The sequence below is a fragment of the Tasmannia lanceolata genome, unplaced genomic scaffold, assembly GCF_043159265.1.
Source record: "Tasmannia lanceolata isolate RefF3 unplaced genomic scaffold, GAP_Taslan_0.1 ptg000015l, whole genome shotgun sequence".
In the NCBI taxonomy this organism is placed as follows: Eukaryota; Viridiplantae; Streptophyta; class Magnoliopsida; order Canellales; family Winteraceae; genus Tasmannia; species Tasmannia lanceolata.
The window spans coordinates 4,760,731-4,788,353 of NW_027518692.1; the positions used below are offsets into that span (position 1 = coordinate 4,760,731).

At 40.3% G+C, this 27,623-nt stretch overlaps 1 pseudogene; it reads left to right on the forward strand.

Annotated features, from left to right (window-relative positions):
* The first annotated feature begins 14,920 nt into the window (after positions 1-14,920).
* Positions 14,921-15,532, forward strand: LOC143891661 (putative glycerol-3-phosphate transporter 4 pseudogene; annotated as a pseudogene).
* Positions 15,533-27,623: the final 12,091 nt, after the last annotated feature.

Below are 27,623 nucleotides of genomic sequence, written 5' to 3' on the forward strand. Positions count from 1 at the left end.
TGGGGGTGTCTACAGATGCCCCTCTTTGGTAGAGATGACGTAGTCATCGAATACCAAAGCAAAAGTGACAGAGCCATTTTGCGCAGCTTTAGTCAACAAATGACTCTAGACAAAATGGAACCTAGACGCAAACATATACTACCTAATGCAAGACCCTAAACGAAGTCCTAGAATTGGAATGTAATAAAAAAATCCCGATGCTGCGTCGTTCACAAACGGGCAATGAGAGAATGAGATATTATTTTCGAATGGATTCTGAAGAGAAGGAACAAAGATCGTTCTCAAACGGTTTTTAGAAGAAAATGAGACACCGTTCACAAGCGGGCTCAAGGAGGATAAGAGGCATTCCCAAATGGACTCGGACAATGAGGCACCGTTCATAAACGGGCTCTAGGAGGACATGAGACCATTCAGAAATGGACTCAGAAAATGAGATACCGTTCACAAACGGGCTCAAAGAGGATATGAGGCCATTCACAAATGGACTCGAAAAATGAGACACCGTTCACAAACGGGCTCAAGGAGGATGTTAGACCATTCACAAATGGACTTCGAAAATGTGACACCGTTCACAAACGGGCGCAAAGAGGATAAGAGACCATTCACAAATGGACTCGGAAAATGAGACACCGTTCGCAAACGGGCTCAAAGAGGATAAGAGACCATTCACAAATGGACTTGGGAAATGAGATACCGTTCACAAACGGGCTCAAAGAGGATATGAGACCATTCACAAATGGACTTCAAAAATGCGACACTGTCCACAAAAGGGCTCAAAGAGGATAAGAAACCATTCACAAATAGACTCGAAAAATGAGACACCGTTCACAAACGGGCTCAAAGAAGACATGAAACCATTTATAAATGGACTCAGAAAATGAGATACCGTTCACAAACGGGCACAAAGAGGATAAGAGACCATTCACAAATGGACTCGAAAAATGAGACACCGTTCGCAAACGGGCTCAAAGAAGATAAGAGACCATTCACAAATGGACTCATGAAATGAGATACCGTTCACAAACGGGCTCAAAGAGGATATGAGACCATTCACAAATGGACTTAAAAAATGAGACACCGTTCACAAACGGGCTCAAGGAGGACATGAGACCATTCACAAATGGACGCAGAAAATGAGATACCGTTCACAAACGGGCTCAAAGAGGATATGAGGCCATTCATAAATGGACTCAAAAAATGAGACACCGTTCACAAACGGGCTCAAGGAGGATATGAGGCCATTAACTAATGGACTCGGAAAATGAGACACCGTTCACAAACGGGTTCAAGGAAGATATGAGGCCATTCACAAATGGACTCGAGAAATGAGACACCGCTTATAAACGGGCTCAAAGAGGATAAGAGACCATTCACAAATGGACTCCGAAAATGAGACACCGTTCACAAACGGGCCCAAGGAGGACATGAGACCATTCACAAATGGACTCAGAAAATGAGGCACCGTTCACAAACGGGCTTAAAGAGGATAAGAGACCATTCACAAATGGACTCGGAGAATGAGACACCGTTCACAAACGGGCTCAAAGAGGATAAGAGACCGTTCACAAATGGACTCGAGAAATGAGACACCGCTCATAAACGGGCTTAAAGAGGATAAGAGACCATTCACAAATGGACTCGGAAAATGAGATACCGTTCACAAACGGGCGGGTAGAAGATTGGAGACCATTCCCAAATGGACTCGAAAAATGAGACACCGTTCCCAAACGGGCTCGAAGATAACAGACCATTCCCAAATGGATTCGAAAAATGAGCCACCGTTCCCAAACGGGTTCGAAGAAGATAAGAGACCATTCCCAAACTGACTTGGAAAATGAGACACCGTTCCCAAACGGGCTCAAAGAAACGAGATAGCTTCAATTGATGAATTCAACGACGAAGAATTTAGAGATTTTTCATGAATTTGAATTTGACGTAAGATTGGATTTGATGAATTTTAGATTTTTTGAACTCAATGAAATCAGGGATAATAGAGATCATGCCTGATAAAGATATTGGAAACTAAGACTTTGACGAATGATGAGACGACAAAACTTAGGAACGAAGAAGCATGACTAACGAGAATGGTTTAGGAACACTTTCATGAAGCTTTAACAATATTTTTCGTAAAGAGACTGTTGGTCTTGTCTTCTGGGGATTTTGATAACTGAAACCTTGATCTAAATGCTTGAAATTGATAATCTAGAACAACGGCTCTCTTGGATAGTATAATGAAAAAGTGGTATTTGCCTCTTGACATGTGTTTAGATAAACATCTCTTGACCAGGATAGTATTTAAGTAACTAGAAGGAAATTTTGAATTTTAATAGTTCATCTTTCTGAGAAATTGGCTCAACCACCATTGCAACTGAGGTTCTTCCAAGCTGCCTTCCTGGGGTATGGTCCTCTTATGGAAACTCCACCTCTGATGTTTCTACTTCTGAATTCTTCTAAGTTGATCTTCTTTGAAAGGAAGCTGTTTGACTAGATTCTCGAGCTCTTTCAGGTACAATCGCAGGGAGCTGACGAGGCCGAGCCTCTTTCACCGAGACAGCTGCATCATTTGGACACTTAAAATTTCCAAATTAAGCGAAACTCTTGAGAAATTCTAAATTTAGCAGTTTTTCCAAAATTCAGAAAATCATTCATAATCTCTCAGACATATGTCGGGGATCAAAAGAATTACACAGGAAAAGACCAAATTACCCCGAGGTGCTAAAATTTGGCGAGACTAGGGAAAACCTTGAGAAATTCTAAAAATAGCAGATTTTCAAAAATTTATGAACGGACTCAAGATTTCTTAGACATAACTTAGGGACTAAATATGATATGTTTGGAAATGTCTAAAATACCCCCGAAGTGCAAGACTAAGAGAAAATCTTGAGAGATCTAAATTTAGCAGGTTTCTCAAATCTTACAAAATTACTCCTAATCCATCAGCCGTACCCTCGAGATGGTTTTGGACATATGAGAAATGATTGAAATATCCATAAGATGATGAAAATGTGAAAACCTCATGAGTTTCTAAAAATAGCAGCTTTTTCAAAATTTGTAAAATCACTCAAGATTTCTCAAATATAACTCGGGGGTCAAACGAGACACATCGGGAATGACCAAAATACCCCTGCAATGCAAAATAGGCAAAAATGAGGGAAACCCTGAAAATTCTAAAAATAGCAGGTTTTTTCATTTGCTTGGAAACTTAAACTTTCATCTTCCAGAGGCCAAAGGAACCCCCTAGAGACCTTCAGGATCGCGAATCAACTTCAAAACTCCCATAATGAGGTGAAATCTACCCTAAAATGCATAAATGCCTAATCTAATGCTGAATACGGACTCAAGACTCGATGATACTACCGAATCTTTCGCTTTTTAAAGCGTAGCAAAATGGGGGTGTCTACATTGACTCTCTAAGACAACTCCTTAGAAATATCAAGGACCCAGATGATGGAGTCAGAGAGATAAATTGAATATGATTATTGTCTTCAACATTTGGAGACTCATGAGAGTTGTGGAAGGTCCACATTGTAAGGCACTGAAAGGAAGGGGTGCATACCTCCCAAAATGAAAGATCCTGGTTTAGGTATCCTGTTCGGACAGGTTGAATATGTCAAGTTTCAAGCAGTGGGTGGTGGGAAGAACGAACCTCAAATAGTGGTCAATGAAAGGAGAAGTCTTTGAGCTTAGCCATTATCCCATCTTTATTCCAAAGAAAGAACCTATGCAAATCCAAATTTCCCTTACCTACCCTAGTTTTGCTATCCTTGAGACTCTTGTCATGGAAGTAAAATACACTAGGGGCATCTTTTATGACTTACAAAGAGTTAATCTTCAAAGAGCATCAATTTCCCCGGCGGAGTCTAGAATTTGATCCCACAACCTTCAAACCTCAGCAGAATGCTTTTCACCTCTTAAAGAAGAGTCAATATCCAAATCCTGCAAGTCACTTGAGTCCGATCCTCAACAAGAAACTCGTACTCCCAATTTCCTCGGCAAGAGACATTTAATCCCAGAAAAATCAATTCTCCAATCAATAAGTAAGTCCTCTGTGTAAGTCTTGTTTGGCTCCTCATGGTCTACCATTCGGGTACACCATGGACTCTTGCTTCCTGTGTGGCTCTTCATGATCTTTCTTTAGGCTGTATCATGGAACCACTAACCTTATTCATTCAAGGCTCTTCATGGCTTGCCATTCAGGTACACTATGGACCCTTGCTGTTTGAGTGGCTCTTTATGATCTATCTTTTGGGCTATATCATGGACCCACTATCCTTGTTCGTTCTTGGCTCTTAGTGGTCTACCATTTAGGTATACCACGGACCCTTGTCTCTTGAGTGGCTCTTCGTGATCTGCCTTTCAAGTTGTATCATGGACCTTGTTAGCCCAAGGGTTCAACAAGTACTCCTATTGAATTGTTTTGATGATTAACAAACTCAATTTGTTATGAAGGTTTTATACACTAATAATTTCCATTGGCAAAGTTATGATGTTCACAGTGTACCATCCTCAAGAGTGCATGACAAGGGTGAACTCAAGAACAAGAAATGGCAAATCAACTCAAGCACAAGAATGGCAAATCAACTCAAGCACAAAAATGGCAAATCAACTTAAAAGTTCAAGCTTGGCTCAAGCATCAATGGAGTTGACTGAAGACATGTCAAAGCCCCTACAAGGTGCCAACAAGATTGAAGACCAAGTAAATTTAGAATGTAAATGGTCCTTAATGTTTAGTCTAGGTCTATGGCACAAAGGAGAGTTAAAATCAACCTAAATAGAATTTAATTGGTTTGTGAATGTTCATAGTGGTGTCCCAACATTGTTGGACCCTCATGACATTCCATTTATCTTGAAAAATTAAAGTTCCAAAAGCCCAAACAAAAACAGCAAAAATATAAAGAAATTCTGCTGTTCGTAGGCTTCTCGGAACTCCGAGAATATTCTCGGAGCTCCGAGAATTGTTCCAGGTTCAAAAAATATGTCGCTCGGAGCTCCGAGCCCGGAGTCCGAGACGACCGTTGGGGAGCGAAATTTTGTGTTTTCTTTGCCCTCCCTATATATATGAACCTAGGGACTCTTGGGCTCTCAACCTAAGTATTTTACAAAGATTTCAAGAGCACTAAAAGCCATTTATTTTCCTTCTCTTGAAGATCTTCACTCTCCATCTCTCTCTTGTGCCATTTACCTTAGATTATTCTTGAGAGACCTTAGGACCTTCATTTGTTCATCTTGTTCTTGTGAGAGTGAGTGAGCTTTACCTTAAATTAGCCTATCTAGAGGCAAGCAAGCCTTTTCATTTCATCTTCTTTGTATTTGGCACAAAGGGCGCCGTAGAAGACCCTTGGAGCGTGGAGCTCGATTTGTACAAGGCGGAAGGAACGCCGTATTTAAGTTCCTTGGAGAAGATAGTGGAATCCTCAAGGAGAGTAACTTGAGAAGAGTGGAGTAGGTCTTGAGCTAAGACCGAACCACTATAAAAATCTTTGTGTCAAAGCTTTTTTGCCTCTTCACCTCTTCTTGTGTGGTAAGTTTTCACTATTGCTTTGAATACTATTTTTGATTTCCTATTCAATCTAAAACTAGTGCAATCTAAGTTTTCAAAATTCTTAAAATTTGAAAAGAAACCCAATTCACCCCCTCTTGGGTTGCTAAGTGGAATTTCAGACCCACTATCCATGATCATTCCATTCATTTGCATTACTTAGCTTTGTTCCTGCTGGGCTCTTCGTGGCTAATTACCATGGACCTCAGATTTATTGCTAGGCTCTTCATGGTTTATTACCATGGACCCTCGATTTCTGTCTTCTTAGCTCTTCGTGGCATAATGCAACGGACCTTTGATTCCCTGTGTGGCTCTTCATGGTTATCACTATGGACCCTCGATTTTCATTTTCTTTTAAAAAAAAAAAATCAAATCCTCATTTAAATTTGGAATCCAGTTTTGCAATTTTCAAAATATAAGCAGAGTTTTTAGTTTACTTGTTTAAAGGGGCCAATGCCCGCAACATTTCATCAAGTTTCTTTGAGTTATACCTTTAGTAAAGGTCATGTTTCCCTAATCACTTCTACCAATGTTATCCTTTAACTCGTTTTTCCTCCCCTCTGACCTCTAGGAGGCCATATTAGGATTGATCTGGCTGTCATTTCTACCAGTATTAAAAGTTTGAGTCCTCTCAAACACTCTCTACCCGTCTTGTATTCCGGTATTGATAGTTTTAGTCTTCTCAAACACTCTCTACCCGTCTTGTATTCCGGTATTGATAGTTTGAGTCTTCTCAAACATTCTCTACCCGTCTTGTATTACAGTATTGAAAGTTTGAGTTTTCTCAAACATTCTCTACCCGTCTTATACTCCGGTATTGATAGTTTAAGTCCTCCCAAACATTCTCTACCCGTCTTGTATTCCGGTATTGAAAGTTTGAGCCTTCTCAAACACTCTCTACCCATCATGTAATCCGGTATTGATCGTTTGAGTCTTCTCAAACATTCTCTACCGTCTTGTATTCTGGTATTGATAGTTAGAGTCTTCTCGAACATTCTCTACCCGTCTTATATTCCGGTATTGAAAGTTTGAGTCTTCTCAAACATTCTCTACCCGTCTTGTATTCCGGTATTGATAGTTAGAGACTTCTCAAGCATTCTCTAACCGTCTTGTATTCCAATATTGAAAGTTTGAGTATTCTCAAACATTCTCTACCCATCTTATTTTTCGGTATTGATAGTTTGAGTATTCTCAAACATTCTCTACCCGTCTTGTATTTCGGTATTGAAAGTTTGAGTCTTCCCAAATAGTCTCTACCCGTCTTGTATTCCGGTATTGAAAGTTTGAGTCTTCTCAAACACTCTCTACCCGTCTTGTATTCCGGTATTGATAGTTTGAGTCTTCTCAAACACTCTCTACCCGTCTTGTATTCTGGTATTGATAGTTTGAGTCTTCTCAAACACTCTCTACCCGTCTACATTCCGGTATTGATAGTTTGAGTCTCCTCAAACATTCTCTGCCCGTCTTGTATACCCGTCTTGTATTCCGATATTGATAGTTTGAGTCTTCTCAAACGTTCTCTACCCGTCTCGTATTTCGGTATTGATAGTTTGAGTCTTCTCAAACATTCTCTACCCGTCTCGTATTTCGGTATTGATAGTTTGAGTCTTATCAAACATTCTCTCCCCGTCTTGTATTCCGGTATTGATAGTTTGAGTCTTCTCAAACATTCTCTACCCGTCTTGTATTCCGGTATAGAAAGTTTGAGTTTTCTCAAACATTCTCTACCCGTCTTGTATTCCGATATTGATAGTTTGAGTCTTACCAAACACTCTCTACCCGTCTTGTATTCCGGTACTGAAAGTTTGAGTCTTCTCAAAAAATCTCTACCCGTCTTGTATTCCGGTATTGATAGTTTGACTCTTTCCAAACACTCTCTACCCGTCTTGTATTCCGGTATTGATAGTTTGAGTCTTCCCAAACACTCTGTCCCCGTCTCGTATTTCGGTATTGATAGTTTGAGTCTTCTCAAACATTCTCTCCCCGTCTTGTCTTCCGGTATTGATAGTTTGAGTCTTCTCAAACATTCTCTACCCGTCTTGTATTCCGGTACAGAAAGTTTGAGTTTTCTCAAACATTCTCTACCCGTCTTATATTCCGATATTGATAGTTTCAGTCTTACCAAACATTCTCTACCCGTCTTGTATTCCGGTACTGAAAGTTTGAGTCTTCTCAAACAATCTCTACCCGTCCTATATTCCGGTATTGATAGTTTGAGTCTTCCCAAATACTCTCTACCCATCTTGTATTCCGGTATTGATAGTTTGAGTCTTCTTAAACATTCTCTACCGGTCTTGCATTCCGGTATTGATAGTTTGAGTCTTCTCAAACATTCTCTACCCGTTTTGTATTCCGATATTGATAGTTGGAGTCTTCTCAAACATTCTCTACCCGTCTTGTATTCGGGTATTGATAGTTTGAGTGTTCTCAAACATTCTCTACCCGTCTTCTCAAACATTCTCTACCCGTCTTGTTTTCCGGTATTGATAGTTTGTGTCTTCTCAAACATTCTCTACACATCTTGTATTCCGGTATTGATAGTTTGAGTCTTCTCAAATATTCTCTACCCGTCTTGTATTCCGGTATTGATAGTTTGAGGCTTCTCAAACATTCTCGACCCGTCTTGTATTCCAGTATTAAAAGTTTGAGTCTTCTCAAACACTCTCTACCCGTCTTGTATTCCGGTATTGATAGTTTTAGTCTTCTCAAACACTCTCTACCCGTCTTGTATTCCGGTATTGATAGTTTGAGTTTTCTCAAACATTCTCTACCCGTCTTATATTATAGTATTGAAAGTTTGAGTTTTCTCAAACATTCTCTACCCGTCTTATACTCCGGTATTGATAGTTTAAGTCCTCCCACACATTCTCTACCCGTCTTGTATTCCGGTATTGAAAGTTTTAGCCTTCTCAAACACTCTCTACCCGTCATGTATTCCGGTATTGATCGTTTGAGTCTTCTCAAACATTCTCTACCCGTCTTGTATTCTGGTATTGATAGTTTGAGTCTTCTCGAACATTCTCTACCCGTCTTATATTCCGGTATTGAAAGTTTGAGTCTTCTCAAACATTCTCTACCCGTCTTGTATTCCGGTATTGATAGTTTGAGTCTTCTCAAGCATTCTCTAACCGTCTTGTATTCCAATATTGAAAGTTTGAGTATTCTCAAACATTCTCTACCCGTCTTATATTCCGGTATTGATAGTTTAAGTCCTCCCGAACATTCTCTACCCGTCTTGTATTCCGGTACTGAAAGTTTGAGCCTTCTCAAACACTCTCTACCCGTCATGTATTCCGGTATTGATCGTTTGAGTCTTCTCAAACATTCTCTACCGTCTTGTATTCCGGTATTGATAGTTTGAGTCTTCTCGAACATTCTCTACCCGTCTTATATTCCGGTATTGAAAGTTTGAGTCTTCTCAAACATTCTCTACCCGTCTTGTATTCCAGTATTGATAGTTAGAGTCTTCTCAAGCATTCTCTAACCGTCTTGTATTCCAATATTGAAAGTTTGAGTATTCTCAAACATTCTCTACCCATCTTATTTTTCGGTAATGATAGTTTGAGTATTCTCAAACATTCTCTACCCGTCTTGTATTTCGGTATTGAAAGTTTGAGTCTTCCCAAATAGTCTCTACCCGTCTTGTATTCTGGTATTGAAAGTTTGAGTCTTCTCAAACACTCTCTACCCGTCTAGTATTTCGGTATTGATAGTTTGAGTCTTCTCAAACACTCGCTACCCGTCTTGTATTCTGGTATTGATAGTTTGAGTCTTCTCAAACAGTCTTTACCCATCTACATTCCGGTATTGATAGTTTGAGTCTCCTCAAACATTCTCTGCCCGTCTTGTATTCCGGTATTGATAGTTTGAGTCTTCTCAAACGTTCTCTACCCGTCCCGTATTTCGGTATTGGTAGTTTGAGTCTTCTCAAACATTCTCTACCCGTCTCGTATTTCGGTATTGATAGTTTGAGTCTTCTCAAACATTCTCTCCCCGTCTTGTATTCCGGTATTGATAGTTTGAGTCTTCTCAAACATTCTCGACCCGTCTTGTATTCCGGTATAGAAAGTTTGAGTTTTCTCAAACATTCTCTACCCGTCTTGTATTCCGATATTGATAGTTTGAGTCTTACCAAACATTCTCTACCCATCTTGTATTCCGGTACTGAAAGTTTGAGTCTTCTCAAACAATCTCTACCCGTCTTGTATTCCGGTATTGATAGTTTGAGTCTTCCCAAACACTCTCTACCCGTCTTGTATTCCGGTAATGATAGTTTGAGTCTTCCCAAACACTCTCTACCCGTCTAGTATTTCGGTATTGATAGTTTGAGTCTTCTCAAACATTCTCTCCCCGTCTTGTATTCCGGTATTAATAGTTTGAGTCTTCCCAAACATTCTCTACCCGTCTTGTATTCCGGTATAAAAAGTTTGAGTTTTCTCAAACATTCTCTACCCGTCTTGTATTCCGATATTGATAGTTTGAGTCTTACCAAACATTCTCTACCCGTCTTGTATTCCGGTAGTGAAAGTTTGAGTCTTCTCAAACAATCTCTAACCATCCTGTATTCCGGTATTGATAGTTTGAGTCTTCCCAAACACTCTCTACCCATCTTGTATTCCGGTATTGATAGTTTGAGTCTTCTCAAACATTCTCTTCCCGTCTTGCATTCCGGTATTGATAGTTTGAGTCTTCTCAAACATTCCCTACCCGTTTTGTATTCCGATATTGATAGTTGTAGTCTTCTCAAACATTCTCTACCCGTCTTGTATTCGGGTATTGATAGTTTGAGTGTTCTCAAACATTCTCTACCCGTCTTCTATTCCAGTATTGAAAGTTTGAGTCTTCTCAAACATTCTCTACCCGTCTTGTTTTCCGGTATTGATAGTTTGAGTCTTCTCAAACATTCTCTACACATCTTGTAGATTTTTTTTTGAGTCTTCTCAAACATTCTCTACCCGTTTTGTATTCCGATATTGATAGTTCGAGTCTTCTCAAACATTCTCTACCCGTCTTGTATTCGGGTATTGATAGTTTGAGTGTTCTCAAACATTCTCTACCCGTCTACTATTTCGGTATTGAAAGTTTGAGTCTTCTCAAACATTCTCTACCCGTCTTGTTTTCCGGTATTGATAATTTGAGTCTTCTCAAACATTCTCTACCTATCTTGTATTCCGGTATTGATAGTTTGAGTCTTCTCAATTATTCTCGACCCGTCTTGTATTCCATTATTAAAAGTTTGAGTCATCTCAAACACTCTCTACCCGTCTTGTATTCTGGTATTCATAGTTTTAGTCTTTTCAAACACTCTCTACCCGTCTTGTATTCCGGTATTGATAGTTGGAGTCTTCTCAAACATTCTCTACCCGTCTTGTATTATAGTATTGAAAGTTTGAGTTTTCTCAAACATTCTCTACCCGTCTTATACTCCGGTATTGATAGTTTAAGTCCTCCCACACATTCTCTACCCGTCTTGTATTCCGGTATTGAAAGTTTGAGCCTTCTCAAACACTCTCTACCCGTCATGTACTTCGGTATTGATCGTTTGAGTCTTCTCAAACATTCTCTACCCGTATTGTATTCTGGTATTGATAGTTTGAGTCTTCTCGAACATTCTCTACCCGTCTTATATTCCGGTATTTGAAAGTTTGCGTCTTCTCAAACATTCTCTACCCGTCTTGTATTCCGGTAGTGATAGTTTGAGTCTTCTCAAGCATTCTCTAACCGTCTTGTATTCCAATATTGAAAGTTTGAGTATTCTCAAACATTCTCTACCCATCTTATTTTTCGGTATTGATAGTTTTAGTATTCTCAAACATTCTCTACCCGTCTTGTATTTCGGTATTGAAAGTTTGGGTCTTCCCAAATAGTCTCTACCCGTCTTGTATTCCGGTATTGAAAGTTTGAGTCTTCTCAAACACTCTCTACCCGTCTTGTATTCCGGTATTGATAGTTTGAGTCTTCTCAAACACTCTCTACCCGTCTTGTATTCCGGTATTGATAGTTTGAGTCTTCTCAAACACTCTCTACCCGTCTTGTATTATAGTATTGATAGTTTGAGTCTTCTCAAACAGTCTCTACCCGTCTACATTCCGGTATTGATAGTTTGAGTCTCCTCAAACATTCTTCGCCCGTCTTGTATACTCGTCTTGTATTCCGGTATTGATAGTTTGAGTCTTCTCAAACGTTCTCTACCCGTCCCGTATTTCGGTATTGATAGTTTGAGTCTTCTCAAACACTCTCTACCCGTATTATATTCCAGTATTGATAGTTTGAGTCTTCTCAAACACTCTCTCCCTATCTTGTATTCCGGTATTGATTGTTTGAGTCTTCTCAAACATTCTCTACCCGTCTTGTATTCCGGTATTGAAACTTTGTGTCTTTTCAAATATTCTCTACCCGTCTTGTATTCCGGTATTGATAGTTTGAGTCTTTTCAAACATTCTCTACCCGTCTTATATTCCGGTATTGATAGTTTGAGTCTTCTCTATCACTCTCTACCCGTCCTGTATTCCGGTATTGATAGTTTGAGTCTTCTCAAACACTCTCTACCCGTCTTGTATTCCGGTATTGATAGTTTGAGTCTTCTCAAACATTCTCTACCCGTCTATATTCCGTTTTTTATAGTTTGAGTCTCCTCAAACATTCGCTACCCGTGTTGTATTCCGGTATTGATAGTTTGAGTCTTCTCAAACGTTCTCTACCCGTCTCGTATTTCGGTATTGATAGTTTGGGTCTTGTCAAACATTCTCTACCAGTCTCGTATTTCCGTATTGATAGTTTGAGTCTTCTCAAACATTCTCCACCCGTCTTGTATTACGGTATTGATAGTTTTAGTCTTCTCAATCATTCTCTACCCGTCCTGTAGTCCGGTATTGATAGTTTGAGTCTTCTCAAACAATATCTACCCGTCTTGTATTCCGGTATTGATAGTTTGTGTCTTTTCAAACATTCTCTACCCGTCTTGTATTCGGGTATTCGAAGTTTGAGTCTTCCCAAACACTCTCTACTTGTCTTGTATTCCGGTATTGATAGTTTGAGTCATCTCAAACATTCTCTACCCGTCTTGTGTTCCGGTATTGATTGTTTCAGTCTTCTCAAACATTCTGTACCCGTCTTGTATTCCGGTATTGAAAGTTTGAGTATTCTCAAACACTCTCTGCCCGTCTTGTATTCAAGTACTGATAGTTTGAGTCTTCTCAAACACTCTCTACCCGTCTTGTATTCCGGTATTGATAGTTTGAGTCTTCTCAAACATTCTCTACCCGTCTTGTATTCCGGTATTGATAGTTTGAGTCTTCTCAAACACTTTCTACCCGTCTTGTATTCCGGTATTGATAGTTTGAGTCTTCTCAAACATTCTCTACCCGTCTTGTATTCCGGTATTGAAAGTTTGAGTCTTCTCAAATATTCTCCACCCATTTTGTATTCCGGTGTTGATAGTTATAGTATTCTCAAACATACTCTACCCGTCCTGTATTCCGGTATTGAAAGTTTGAGTCTTCTCAAACATTCTCTACCCGTCTTGTAGTCCGGTATTGAAAGTTTGAGTCTTCTCAGACACTCTCTACCCGTCTTGTATTCCGGTATTGATAGTTTGTGTCTGCTCAAACATTCTCTACCCGTCTTATATTCTTGTATTGATAGTTTGAGTCTCCTCAAACATTCTCTACCGTCTTGTATTCCTGTATTGATAGTTTGAGTTTTCTCAAACGTTCTCTACCCGTCTTGTGTTTCGGTATTGATAGTTTGAGTCTTCTCAAACCTTCTCTACTCGTCTTTTATTCCCGTATTGATCGTTTGAGTCTTTTCATACATTCTCTACCTGGCTTGTAGTCCGGTATTGATAGTTTGAGCCTTCTCAAACATTCTCTACCCGTCTTGTGGTCCAGTATTGAAAGCTTGAGTCTTCTCAAACATTCTCTAGCCGTCTTGTAGTCCGGTATTGATAATTTGAGCCTTCTCAAATATTCTTTACCTGTTTTAGCTCCCGGTAGTTAACCGAGTGATTCTTGGTTTAATTTGTCGATCAAAATCTTCAATCTTTGATACAAGTACCGAGTGAAGAGTCGGTGAGAGGTTATTTCCCCTTTGCTTTCAGTCTTTGTGTCTCGTAGAGTTACTTTGTTGTTTTACCTTTGTGAATACCTATTTTACGGTAAAAACTCAAAATTTTGCTTTGCTTTCGGGTCGATCAAAATGTGTTGTCTGTTCAGCTTTGACATTCGCGTGTCGCACACACTCCGCCAAAGCGGGGCATCTGTAGACACCCCATTTTGACCGAACCCCAATTAAACCCGTTTGAATAAATCTCCTTAAAACAATTGAATTTGTGTCCCAAAATGAATTATAGGGTAGTTCCAGATCCTATGCAGGTCTCAGCAAGGTTTCAAGTGATTCGAACAAAGCATGGCAAAAAAAAGAGGAGGCGAGCTTGTGCCATCATCAAAGTTAAGTGTGTGGGTCTCATTTGTCTTATCAGCAAACAAACCAAAGAGAAAAGAGAAAAGACAAGTTGAGTCTGTGTCAATATCAATCCGCGGAGGTGCCCACATCCTTTTCCTGCAAGAAATAAAAAGAAAAGCAATTCATGTTCCCCCTGTTTTGCATGGACCCCCATATGGGGTAAAGGAGTAGTCAAAATGCTCTATGAGGGGCGCTGTTCCAAGAGAGAAAAGGGGTGTGATATATCATTTCCTTTTTGGGCTTGTACCCCTGCTCTTACCCAAGACCCCTCCTTGTAGTGTAAAAAGAGTAGTCATAAGTGCATCATAGGAGGTGGCTGTTCCTAGGAAAATGAGGGGGTGTATGGGTATATCATTTCCCTTAAAGGGAAACAAGTTAGGGCTTGGGGTGGGATCCCCATTTTTCAAAAAAAATTGAAGAGAGAGAGAGAGAAGGGGAGGAGCCGCCATCTCCACGGCCTCATCTCCATCTTCGCCATCATCTCCCCATCCTCCCTAGCAACCACCACCATCTTCTCCAACCACTTCTCCACCATCTAGCTCCCCTACAGCCACCATCCTTTCCGCCCACACCGGCCACCACCTCTCCCCCTTTTTCATCATTTCCGGCCGTCTTCTCCGACCACCCTTGCCGGAATCCATTCATCACCTCCCCCACTTCCCACCGAACCCCTTTTTTAAGCTACCATCACCATCATCCTCTCCTTGCAGCCACCCCCGTTCCACATCCATCCCCATTGATTCTGGCCATCTTGTCGGAATCTGACCAAACCCCGATTGCCGGAATCCGGCCATCCAATCAAACCCCATCTTCATCTCCTTTTCAATCTCTATCATTTTCCTTGCTAGCCCTTATTTACATCAAACCCATCTAAAAACCCTTCACCTTATCCAGCTAATCCGACCCTTTCTTCGTAACATGACCAGATTGCAAGACAAGGGTTGGCCTCCGTTTAATGGAGAAGATGGAACTGGGAAATTGGGAGAGATTGATGTTGCATTTCTTTCTTGTTATTCATTGGGAATGTACGTAGCTGGGCATCTCGAGGATAGATTGGACCTCAGGCTGTTTTTGTCCACGGGCATGATTGGGAGTGGAATCTTTGTTGCGCTTATGGGAATGGGTTACTTTTGGAATATCCATGTGTTTGGATTCTATTTGGCCACCCAAATGATGGCTGGATTGTTTCAAGCAACTGGATGGCCTTCTGTTGTTGCTGGTATGGGCAATTGGTTTGGGAAGAGGAAGAGGGGTTTGATAATGGGTATTTGGAATGCACACATGTCTGTGGGGAATATCAGTGGGTCACTTCTTGCTGCCAGTGTTCTAGAGTATGGGTGGGGTTGGTCATTTATCCTTCCTGGTGCATTGATCTTTTTGGGAGGTATACTGGTCTATTTGTTTCTAGCTGCTTATCCTGAGGATGTTGGGCTTCCTTGTCCGCGTATATGGAACTCAGGCATTAGACCGCAGACAGGTTCTAAGGATGAAGAAGCTCAGATACAAAAGCGAGATGCCATTGAAGCATAAATAAGCACTATTCGCCAAGTTGGGTCAGAAGACAGGGGCATTGTTGTTGGGCTTGTTGACGCTTGTCTTATACCAGGAGTGATACCATTCGTGATGTGTCTCTTTTTCTCAGAGCTTGTGGCCTACACCTTCCTGTACCTGTTGCCATTTTATCTTACTCAGACTGAGATTTTGTTTACAAATGGTAGAGGAAAGGACTACGCATTTAGATGTTCAGCCTCAACAGCAGGAAAACTACACCAGTGGCTAGTCATCGGAGATCGGCGAATGCTCAGCAATTGCGATGGCGCCTCTCAATCTAAAGTGGGGGAAATGGTAACGGCTTCTGTTAGTTCCCATCTCTCTTCAATTTCTTGAGGTAAATGAGTTTAGTACAATTATCACAATAGCATAGCATTCCTGGCTATAATCTTTTGTGTTTTTTATATCAAAACTATCATTTTCGGGCAATTTCACAGATTCATCTTGTTCCTTCAATTTTCATTGCCATTTTAATTTTCATAGTCTCTTGTGGCTTGTAAGAGTCTACTAAGGGAGTTGTCATTCCATCCGTAGGACAAGATGAGTTGTGGGGATTCCAAAATGTGGTTTTATTGATACCATCTCCTTAGTTCTTTACATGAATCTCTTAGGTTGGAATTTTGTGAGGATGGTCATTACGTTTGAGTGAACTTCATAAACGAGGTTATCATATTCCTTATGCCCAATTTTACCTCCAGCATACCCCTTACCCCCTTACCCTTCTTCCTTCACTTCGTTTTCGAGTTTCCATAGGATTCGAGGTTTACTTTCATTTTCAGTGTTTGATTTCGTTTTGGGTCTTCCTTCGACAATTTCTGCATTTCGGGATTTCCTCCTTTTGTCTTAGGGATTTCATTTCGTTTTCGAGGTCTTCATCGACTTTCAGAGTTTCCATCGGGCTAGGGCGATGACGAAATGTTTCTTGAGCCAACTCCTTCCTTTTCTGCCTAGAGCTTTCGCAGGTTAAGGGATTTCTTCCATTTTAGGGTCCTTCATAGAGTCATAAGGAGTCTGTCCTACCCCTACCCGTCATAGAGTCATCTAGAGCCCCCCATTAGGAGACACACTCTGTCTCATTAAGGTAGTCCTTCTTGGAAGACTTGCCTTGTCAATTAGATCCCGCTCGTAGGAAGGTTAACTTGGTTATGCAGAGAGTTCACTCATAGGAGGCATGCCTTGCCTCATTTATAGAGCCCCTGTTTGGAGACATGCCTTATCTCATATAGAGAGTTTCCCTTTTACGAGGCTTACCCAGCCTCATATTAGAATAACCCTTTCTTCTTTTAGAGCGAGTCTTTGACTTATTTGCCCCATCTTTCGGTAGGGTTATTAGAGAATCCCTGACTCATTTGCACTCCCCCTTTAGTGTTGTTAGTTAAGAGTTTCTCCGTTAGAGTTACTACTTCATCTTGGTTAGAGACTAACTCAGTCTTATTGGAGCTTTGCTTGTTTTGGATTCTTAGATCATTTTTCACTGTTCTTGAGACAATGTTTACTTGTTGTGGTTCGTCTCTTTGAGGCGCTAGTTGCTTATTCGGGGTTTTCCCTTTTGCTTTAGGGCTTTGCCCTAGTTTGGGGTTATGCTTGCGTGTTCCCTTTGAGGGTGAAAGCATTTTAAGGTCTAAAGGCATTTGAAAACTTTAAAAAACATCAAAAATATTGAAATATCTTAAAAATAAAAAAGCATTTGAAAATCAGAAAAATCCAAAATCATCTAAAGTGTTGAGTGTTTCTTTTAGAAGCGTAGTTTAGGAAAGTTCACTTTCAAACTACGTTGGTTTGATCATCATTCACGAGGTACGTAGTGCAGCTTAGGATCTTTATCCCAAGTCCAGCCAGACTTTGTAAATAAAAATTTTAAATTCTTTCAAAAATAAAAAAAATTCTTTAAACAAATCTTTTATGCCTGTTTTCAAAAAGATCTTCCTCTAGAGTTAGGACTTTGTCCTAGATAGAGAGTTTTAGAGTTTAGTCTTTGATTTGTTGTGTGCTTGTTTTAGAGTTAGGGGTTTGTCCTAGAGTTATAGGAGCGCCTCTGTCCGGTCAATTGGCGATTCACATCGCCGACTGATGACTAGGTCTTGGATACGTTAGCGATCCCATTATTTTCCTTAGGACATACAGCCTAGTTACACATAGGTTGTAGGAACCACCTGCATTAGCATAGGGCTAACCGGCATTTAGTTAGGGCATATAGGGTGTCCTAAAAATTAACAATCCATTGGAATTTCAATAATCGCATAAGAAGCTTTAATAACTAGTCTGGTCTTTTAGGTCGAGTCTAGGATAGAGGTCTGGATGTCTTAGGCATCATAGCTTAGAATAGGTGCGAAGAGCTACGTTGCCTTGATTCTCGTGGAGGCGGGGATACGTAGGCTTCTTTGGATGGACATCAGATCATCTAAAGACTCGGGCTTAAACGTTAGAGTCTTAGAGTCTGTTGTTAGCACTTTAGGGCTTGTGTTTGCATATTGGTGACGATTTTTGCATAGGATCCTGATAGTGTGTGTTCATTTCTTGGCTTACTCGCATGCTTATTCGTTTATCTGCCTGTATTTCTGTTTATTCTTTATTTCGTTTACTGTATCTTAATTCATTTCATGATTAATTGCTAGTTTTAGATTTCTCATCCTACGCAGAGCTTATACCTTTAGGTGTAGCATGCATGTGTTTGTCCACCAAAACTTAGACACCAATTAGGCATGTAACTCATAACCTAGGTGTAAGCCCAAGGGTCTACTCTCCTATCTTGTTTTGATGATTCTAAACATAATTGATTGTGTTTTTGAATACTAATCAATTTGCTTTGAAGTGTTGTGTTTGAGATAGGATTGATCATTGAAGAAACCAACACACAACATGGTCATGCTTGGAGATATCCCATACAAGAGTCAAAGGAGCTAAGTGAAGCTCACCTCATCTCTCAAGCAAGTATACACAAGATGGAAGATCAATTGAAGACCAAGACTAAAGAGAAGTTGAAAGCTACATAGGTATCATTGTACATCCTTTCTCTTTAGATTTCCAAGTCAAGGCAAAGTGTTTTCAAAATGTTTTTCAAAGAACACTTAAGAACTTAAAATGGATTAGTGAATGGTTATGTGGTGGACCAACATGTTGGGACCCTCATAAACATTCCAAAATAATCATAGGAGTTGAGTTCCAAAAGCTAAAAATCAAATAAGCAATAAAAATCAAAATCTGTGGATTTTTAGGCTTCTCGGAACTCCGAGAATTTTTCTCGGAGCTCCGAGCTCGGAACTCCGAGAGTTCCCTCGGAACTCCGAGAAAAGGTCCAGTAGCATCTGGACATTTTCTCGGAACTCCGAGAAAATTTCTCGGAACTCCGAGAAATGGTCCAGTAGAAATTTTATTTCTTCTGGCCGTTGTCTCGGAACTCCGAGAATATTTCTCGGAACTCCGAGAATGGTTCTCGGAACTCCGAGAACCTTGCGACAGCTCAAAAAAGAGCCGTTGGGTTTTGAATTAAAATTTGTTTTTTGTTATCTACACCCCCAAACGGTCATATTTTGAGGAGAGACTATTTATACAATATCTAGAGGATTATTTCCTCTCTCTTGATCTTTGAAAAACATCCTTAAGCATCAAAAACATTTGCAATCCATTTTAGCTTGAGTTTTTGTTTTTCATCCCAAACTTGCCTTTCACTTGTGAATCTTTTGAGTTTGGATATAGTAGTGCTTTCACTTGCAATCTTTGTTGAAGAGCAATCAAGGAACTACAAAGGGCATCAAGCTTTCAAGAAGAAGCCAAGCTATCAAATCTTCCATATCTTGTATAGGTGGCTAGGGCATTCCTTTTTTAATTCCCTAAGAGAGCAACCGCTTAGAACTCGGCGGAGAAGGAGAGTCTTTGTAAAGGTGTAAGGGCATCCTTGTTTAATATCCCTTGGAATTGTAACCGCCTCGGAGCCGGGCATCGTGGAGGTCTCCAATAGTGGAATCCCTCAAGTGCGACCTTGAGTAGAGTGGAGTAGGCCGTTGGCCGAACCACTATATATCGGTGTGTCATTTCTCACTCTTGCATTTCCATTGTTGTTTTGGTTTGGCTTTTCACTTTGTTCTTTCAATTATATTTGCACTAACCAAATATTTAATTAAGTGAAGAAAAATTCCAATTAGGGTTTATAGATAATTTTCAAAAGGCCTAATATTGAGTTAAATTCAATTCACCCCCCCTCTTGATTATTTCACTAGGTATTCTTAGGTGACACTTCTTTTATTATTTTGTGTGCGCTTCTTATCCCCGAGTCATGCATGATTAGGTAGACGTCTTCTCAGGGATATTCCGTTCCCATTTCACATTATTTTTGCCCAAAATTCTTTGGAGTTAACAAAAATGGCATAAGAGACCAAGCGTTTACACTATGATGAATTGGGGGTGCTTTTCGAACCTTCTCCGTTCGTAACCAGGCACGGACCTTCTGTATCTCTGGTTATCCGTTGCAAGCAGAGCATTTGTTTTTTTTATTGTTCCATGGCGTATCTATGGATGGCGATTCTGAGTTATTTTTAGGTACGTCTTGGTTCGGGGATTCATCCTTGGATCAAGATGTATCTCTTTCATTTTATATCGCCACTCATGCTATGCTGTGAGGGTGGCAACCGTTTTGAGAGTTCCCTGGCAGAGCTCTCTTTCACGTTGTGGAGATCTCAGAGGATTCCAGGAGGGATCTCACTGTGGGACCAGATCCCGCGAGAGGGGTGGGGCGCGAGCCGCCACGCCTTCTCTTGGTCTCTCGTACCCACGCGATTGGCGTGTGCATTTTAATTATTGATTTTAATTCATCTTTTATGTGAACTTGGGATCACTAAGGCAATCTGAATTCCACACAAAAGAGACTGACAGAGTCGCCACCTAGATGTGGGATCTAGGACCCATAATTAACCAGAAATCTAGACTCATTACCTGGTTACAAGAATGGAAGGTATGGGGAGTTATCCACCACATGCACCATTCCTGCCCGATAATCGGTCTTCAATTCCAAAAGTTAACTCTTTTAAATTTATTTTAAATAGCTAATTCAACTCTCTGTTAATGTGCGAACTAAGTGACATGCATCCTAAAATCTAATTTCAGTATGAATCCTAAATGTGTATCTTGATTTCTTAATTTGTCTGGATTCAATGTAAGTGAAAGTTCTCATAAAATTCTAATTTCAAGGAAATCCTACATATTTTAATTAAGAATTCAATAAATATACAAAACCCCACATTTGTTGTGGAGCCGACTCGCGGTTTGTATGCCATCAGACATTCAAGCTGCCTACGTACCCAAGCCTCACTGGGATCAGAGTCGACGTAGTTCGGTGCACCTAAGCTAAGCTACTTATACCTAACTCAACTAAGACACCGATCTAGACGGGATTGACTGTTTCAACAGTTTTAAGAGAAGTTATTTAATTCAAGTTGAGGATTTTATTATCCTAGGATTTCATCTAAGATGCTATATGATTCTTATCTAAATGCAAATTGTTCCTTAGACTAATGCAGGTTAGCCTACATCCTAGTTTACTAGGCTTATCATAGGGAAATAGTGGGTGACTAGTGTGACTAGACCTATGGCACGGTTGCTATCCATAGCAAACGTCCGTGATGAGGCTGGACTCCTAACTCTAGGACTCCCTAAAACCTAAGACACGACCTAACACCAGTGTTCCTAAATTGGGCTCTAATGGTTCCCATGACGGAAACCGTGATCCAACAGTTCCGACAGACACGAGATGAATCGATTTCAGTTCTTGAAGTTAGTTAATTTCAAATTTCAAGGATTTTCAGTTTTTGGAAATTTAAGGATTACCAATGGTTCTAGGGTTCACCAATTTTGGCCCAGAATAGCATCCAAGGAAGGGAATCGTGCGCTCTTTCCTTGTGCAATTTAATACTTAGGTTATTGCATCTTATTGCCTGGCATATCTCAGGATTTCCGTGGACAGTAACCTCGGAGCCAACAACATGCTATAGCTTAAATATTCAAATTGTCAAAGATCGATTGCAATTGGGATACGATTATGGATACACTGGCCATTTCTCCAGGGAAATCTAAGGATCCTAAAATTTCTGTTTCAATGAATTGAGGAGTGAACATGTGACAGAATTTTGAGGTTCTTTTAGAAGCTTTAAATTGATTTTTAATTAATTTCGAATTTTCAATAGAATTTATCAATTTTAATCATATGAGTGATTTTACGAGTGAAACTGTTGCAAACGAACTCGAAATGAGTTGAAATTTCTACAATAACAAGATATGAGTAAATATAGCATGCTGTGAGATTTTCATTAATTTTAGAAACTATTTACTATCAGTTTCGGATTTTTCAATTTTCAGACCAGATTATGAATTAATACTACATCCCATATGAAACAAGATCTAAATCACTTGAAAATTTTACAGAAACTAGAAATATAGAATATAATACTACTGTAAAAATTTTGGGAATTTAATCCGTGATCTGATGTCTGTAAAAATTCTACCAAAATCTGATAATGTTCAAAGAAAGCATAAAATAATATACCAAACCAAATCCAAAAATTCTCAAAAATTCATGGTAGAATGTATCAGCATTATATTATTTTCCCACCAAAGTTCATTAATTTTGGAATTCGTTAATATATATTTTATTTTTCTTCGTCGAAAAGATATTTTTGAAGAGTTTTCTATTTTTAAAACACAATTTTCGAGAAAATTACGACTCCAGAAAACATCCTTTAATCTTGTTCTGATATGATGAACACAATAAAAATTTAAAATTCCAAAAAATAGGTCATCCTGAGATGGCTATTTTTTCGAATTTCGTAATTACTCAGCCAATATTTTAAATAAAATTCTACTCTTCACTCAAATTCTAAAAAACCGTTGATCCAATGTCCGATCAGATCCGATAGTTATCTTACTCTATTTAAATAGATCGTCCTAATAAATTTCGGGACGAAAGGGAATTGAAACACCCATGCAGATCATGATTTTAAGCACACACATATAATATTCAATTAAATTCAATTAAATGCTTAAAAATCATGCAAAATACATAAAAATACCAAACAATCCTGAAAAAATCTGAGAATCGTGTACCCACCTATAGTCGAGATCCTCGCCGAATCCGAGAGCCGAAAAAATCCGAAAATATCCCGCCGATGTGCGATCCGCTCCGCCTTTCTTCCTCTTTATTTTTGTTTTTTCTTATTTGCTCTCCTCACTGTGAATGGAGAGAGAGAGAGAGAGAGAGAGAGAGAGAGATCGACAGAGAGGGAGTGGGATTGGCAGAGAGAGAGAGGGAGAGAGAGATAGAGATAGAGAGAGATAGAGATGAACAGAACGAGAGGGAGTGGGAGTGTGACCGAGAGAGTGAGAGGGTGGGAGAGTGAGGGAGTGAGACAGAGAGTGGGAGAGTGAGGCAGTGAGACAGAGGGAGGGTGAGAGGGATATGGAGAGAGTGAGAGAATGAGAGAGTGAGAGAGTGAGAAGCTTGAGAAACCGAATGGGAAGATGGAGAGATGAGAGGGAGAGTGCAAACAGAAGTTGAGAAGAGATTTGTAAAAAAAAAAGGGGGGTGGAGTGGGAAGAAAAACAAAGCGTGGAGAGTGAGAAAGAGAGTGAGAAAGAGAGAGAGAGAGAGAGAGAGCGAGAGAGAGAGAGAGAGAGAGAGAGAGCGAGAGAGAGAGAGAGAGAGAGCGAGAGAGAGAGTGTGAATGAACCCAAGAGAAGAAGAAAAAGGAAAACAGAGTATCGGTTAAAAACTGATACTCTGTTTTTTTTTCTTTTATTTTATTTTTATTTTATATTTTTTTATATTTTTTTAAAAAAAACTGCTGTTGGGGATGAGAGGGGAGTTCTAGAGGAGTAGGGAGAGCCATGGTGAGTGGGGAGTGGGGAGTGGGGAGAGATGAGAGATGAGAAGGCTAAGGGGCTGTGGAGAGTGGGGATTGAGAGGGACGATCCTTTCTTCTCTAGAAGAATATCAGAGCTGCTGCTATTAGGAGCCTCTGTTTTGAGGAGAGCTGTCGTTTGGAGGAGAGTGATGATAGCTGCTGTTTGGAGGAAGGAGATGATCGTTGCCCTTCTGTCTTTTTTTTTCTTCTGTAATCCCCCCTCCTTTTCTTTCTTTTGCCGAGCTTCCCTGTTTTGGTTTTTTTCTTTCTTCTCCTTTTTTTTTAGCAAACAATCCTCCAAGTAGCAATAATTAAATTTGGTTGCTAACACTATTCACAAAGGACGGATCTCACGAAATTGCCATAATCCCCAAAGGGTAATCGTCGGCTTTCATTAAAACAATAAGCGGGCCCACCGGTTGATCCGAATTTAAACAAATGTTCAATGCGGGCCCACCGAATGGGTACGAATTCTCCCCTAGCTTGGATTCTTCTGAATAACCATTCTCGACACTTAGCAAAAAGAAAAATGCGGAACATTGCGGAAATGATTGGAAAGATTGAGAAAGCATAAGGGACGGACACGGGAATGCAAAACACTGAAAAAAGACTGATAACAAGAATACTAACTTCTTTGTTGATTAAAGCAGAGCAAAATGGGGGTGTCTACAGATGCCCCTCTTTGGTAGAGATGACGTAGTCATTGAATACCAAAGTCAAAATGACAGAACCATTTTGCGTAGCTTTAATCGACCAAAGACCCTACACAAAACGGAACCTAGACGCAAACATTTACTACCTAATGCAAGACCCTAAACGAAGTCCTAGAATTGGAATGCAATAATAATAAAAGAAAAAAATCCCGCTGCGGTGCCGCTCACAAACGGGCAACGAGAGAATGAGATATCATTTTCGAATGGGTTCTGAAGGGAAAGGACAAAGATCGTTCTCAAGCGGTTTTTAGAAGAAGATGAGACGCCACTCACAAGCGGGTTCAACGAGGATAAGAAGCATTCCCAAATGGACTCGGACAATGAGGCACCGTTCACCAACGGCCTCAAGGGGGATAGAAAACCATTCACAAATGGACTCGAGAAGAAGACGAGACCATTCACAAATAGACTCGAGAAATGAGGCACCGTTCACAAACGGGCTCAAGGAGAAGACGAGGCCATTCACAAATGGGCTCGAGAAATGAGGCACCGTTCACAAACGGGCTCGAAGACACAAGATAGCTTTGATTGATAATTCAACAACGAAGAATTTAAAGATTTTTCATGAACTTGAATTTGACGTAGGATTGGATTTTTTTTGAATCGGAGATTAGATTTGATGAATTTTTGATTTTTTGAGAAATGAGGCACCGTCCACAAACGGGCTCAAGGAGGACATGAGACCATTCACAAATGAACTCAGAAAATGAGGCACCGTTCACAAACGGGCTTAAGGAGAAGACGAGACCATTCACAAATGGACTCGAGAAATGAGGCACCGTTCCCAAACGGGCTCAAAGAGGACATGAGACCATTCACAAATGGACTCAAGAAATGAGGCATCGTTCACAAACGGACTCAAGGAGAAGACGAGACCATTCACAAATGGACTCGAGAAAAGAGGCACCGTTCACAAACGGGCTCAAAGAGGACATGAGACCATTCACAAATGGACTCAGAGAAATGAGGCACCGTTCACAAACGGACTCAAGGAGAAGATGAGACCATTCACAAATGGACTCGAGAAATGAGGCACCGTTCACAAACGGGCTCAAGGAGAAGACGAGACCATTCACAAATGGACTCGAGAAATGAGGCACCGTTCACAAACGGGCTCAAGGAGAAGACGAGACCATTCACAAATGGACTCGAGAAATGAGGCACCCTTCACAAACGGGCTCAAGGAGAAGACGAGACCATTCACAAATGGACTCGAGAAATGAGGCACCGTTCACAAACGGGCTCAAGGAGGACGAGACCATTCACAAATGAACTCGAGAAATGAGGCACCGTTCACAAACGGGCTCAAAGAGAAGACGAGACCATTCACAAATGGACTCGAGAAATGAGGCACCGTTCACAAACGGGCTCAAGGAGGACACGAGACCATTCACAAATGGACTCAGAAAATGAGACACCGTTCACAAACAGATTCAAGGAGAAGACCAGACCATTCACAAACGGACTCGAGAAATGAGGCACCGTTCACAAACGGGCTCAAGGAGAAGACGAGACCATTCACAAATGGACTCTAGAAATGAGGCACCGTTCACAAACGGGCTCAAGGAGGACGAGACCATTCACAAATGGACTCGAGAAATGAGGCACCGTTCACAAACGGGCTCAAAGAGAAGACGAGGCCATTCACAAATGGACTCAAGAAATGAGGCACCGTTCACAAACGGGCTCAAGGAGAAGACGAGACCATTCACAAATGGACTCGAGAAATGAGGCACCGTTCACAAACGGGCTCAAGGAGGACATGAAACCATTCACGAATGGACTTAGAAAATGAGACACCGTTCACAAACGGGTTCAAAGAGACCACGAGACCATTCACAAATGGACTCAGAAAATGAGACACCGTTCACAAACGGGCTCGAAGAATATAAGAAACTATTCCCAAATGGATTTAAAAAAATGATGCACCGCTCCCTAAACGAGTTAGAAGAAGATAACAGGCCATTCCCAAATGAACCCGGAAGATGAGACACCGTTAACAAACGGGTTCAAAGAAACGAGATAGCTTCGATTGATGAGTTTAACAACGAAGAATTTAGAGATTTTTCATGAATTTGAATTTGGCGTAAGATTGAATTTGATGAATTTTTGATTTTTTGAACTCAATGAAATCGGGGATATTATGGATCGTGCCCGACAAAGATGTTGGAAACTACGATTTTGACGAATGATGAAACGGCAAACCTTAGGAACGAAGAACCATTACTAACAAGAATGGATTAGGGACACTTTTATGAAACTTCAACAAGATCTTTCTCAAAGAGACTGCTGGTCTTGTCTTCTGGGGATTTTGATAACTGAAACCTTGAACATGATACTTGAAATTGGTAATCTAGAACAACGGCTCTCTTGGATATAATCATGGAAAAGTGAGATTTGCCTCTTGACAGGTGTTTAGATAAACATCTCTTGACCAGGATAGTATTTAACTAACTGGAAGGAGATTCTGAATTTTAATGGTTCATCTTTCTGAGAAATTAGCTTAACCACCGTTGCATCTGAAGCTCTTCCAAGCTTAAGGTGCCTTCCTGGAGTATGATCTTTTTACGGAAGCTGGGCTTTCTGATGTTTCTACTTCTAAATTTTTCTGAGCTGATCTTCTTTGAAATGAAGCTGCTTGACTAGATTACTGAGCTCTTTCATACGATCGCAGAGAGCTGCCGAGGCCGGGCCTCCTTCACCAAGACAGTTGCATCATTTGGACATAAGAACGACGATTGACTCTTTCTAAAGAGAAAACTTAGATAAAAGGCACTACTCAAAAGATTGAGCAGCTCTGAAGGAGTGAACATAGAATGACAAAGATTTACTAACTACACTGACAGTTGCATCATTTGGTAAGTCTATCCTTTCGAGGAATGTTTTTTTTTTTCAATTGGTAAACACTAGACTTTTTCCTTAAAACAGTAATGCCTCAAGGATTTAATTACGACCCCTAAGATTGCTTAGCTTCAATGCCCCCAGTTTTGAGGATGTCACTTGAATTTGCTTGAACTTCAGTTGATCTTCAGTCTTGATTCCGGCTGTAGCCTTCTTATAATGATTCATTTACCGTGACCAAGTCACCTCTTCAGGGTTTTTAACTTGGCGGACCGTGCTAGCCTTAACTTTTGCCTGAACCGCCTTTCTAGGTTTTCGATCCATCAGGCTATCCCCTTAGCTTTTGCCTAAGCCGCCCTTTCGAGTTTTCAACTTAGCAGGGGAATGATCTTAAATTTTGCCTAGACCGCCCTTTCAGGTTTTCAGTCTAGCAGATCTTCAAACTCCGTTCTTCTTTTTTTTTCTTCATCAATTTTTTTTATTACTTGTTGTGTCTCGGGACCTAGATCATTAGTTCTGAACACCAGAAGGACTTTATAGGTAGGATAGGGCTTTTCAAAGAATGGCTTAAGGTTTAACAAAGATTTCGACCGAACCTGTGAACAGGTTGCCTACGTATCCCAGAGT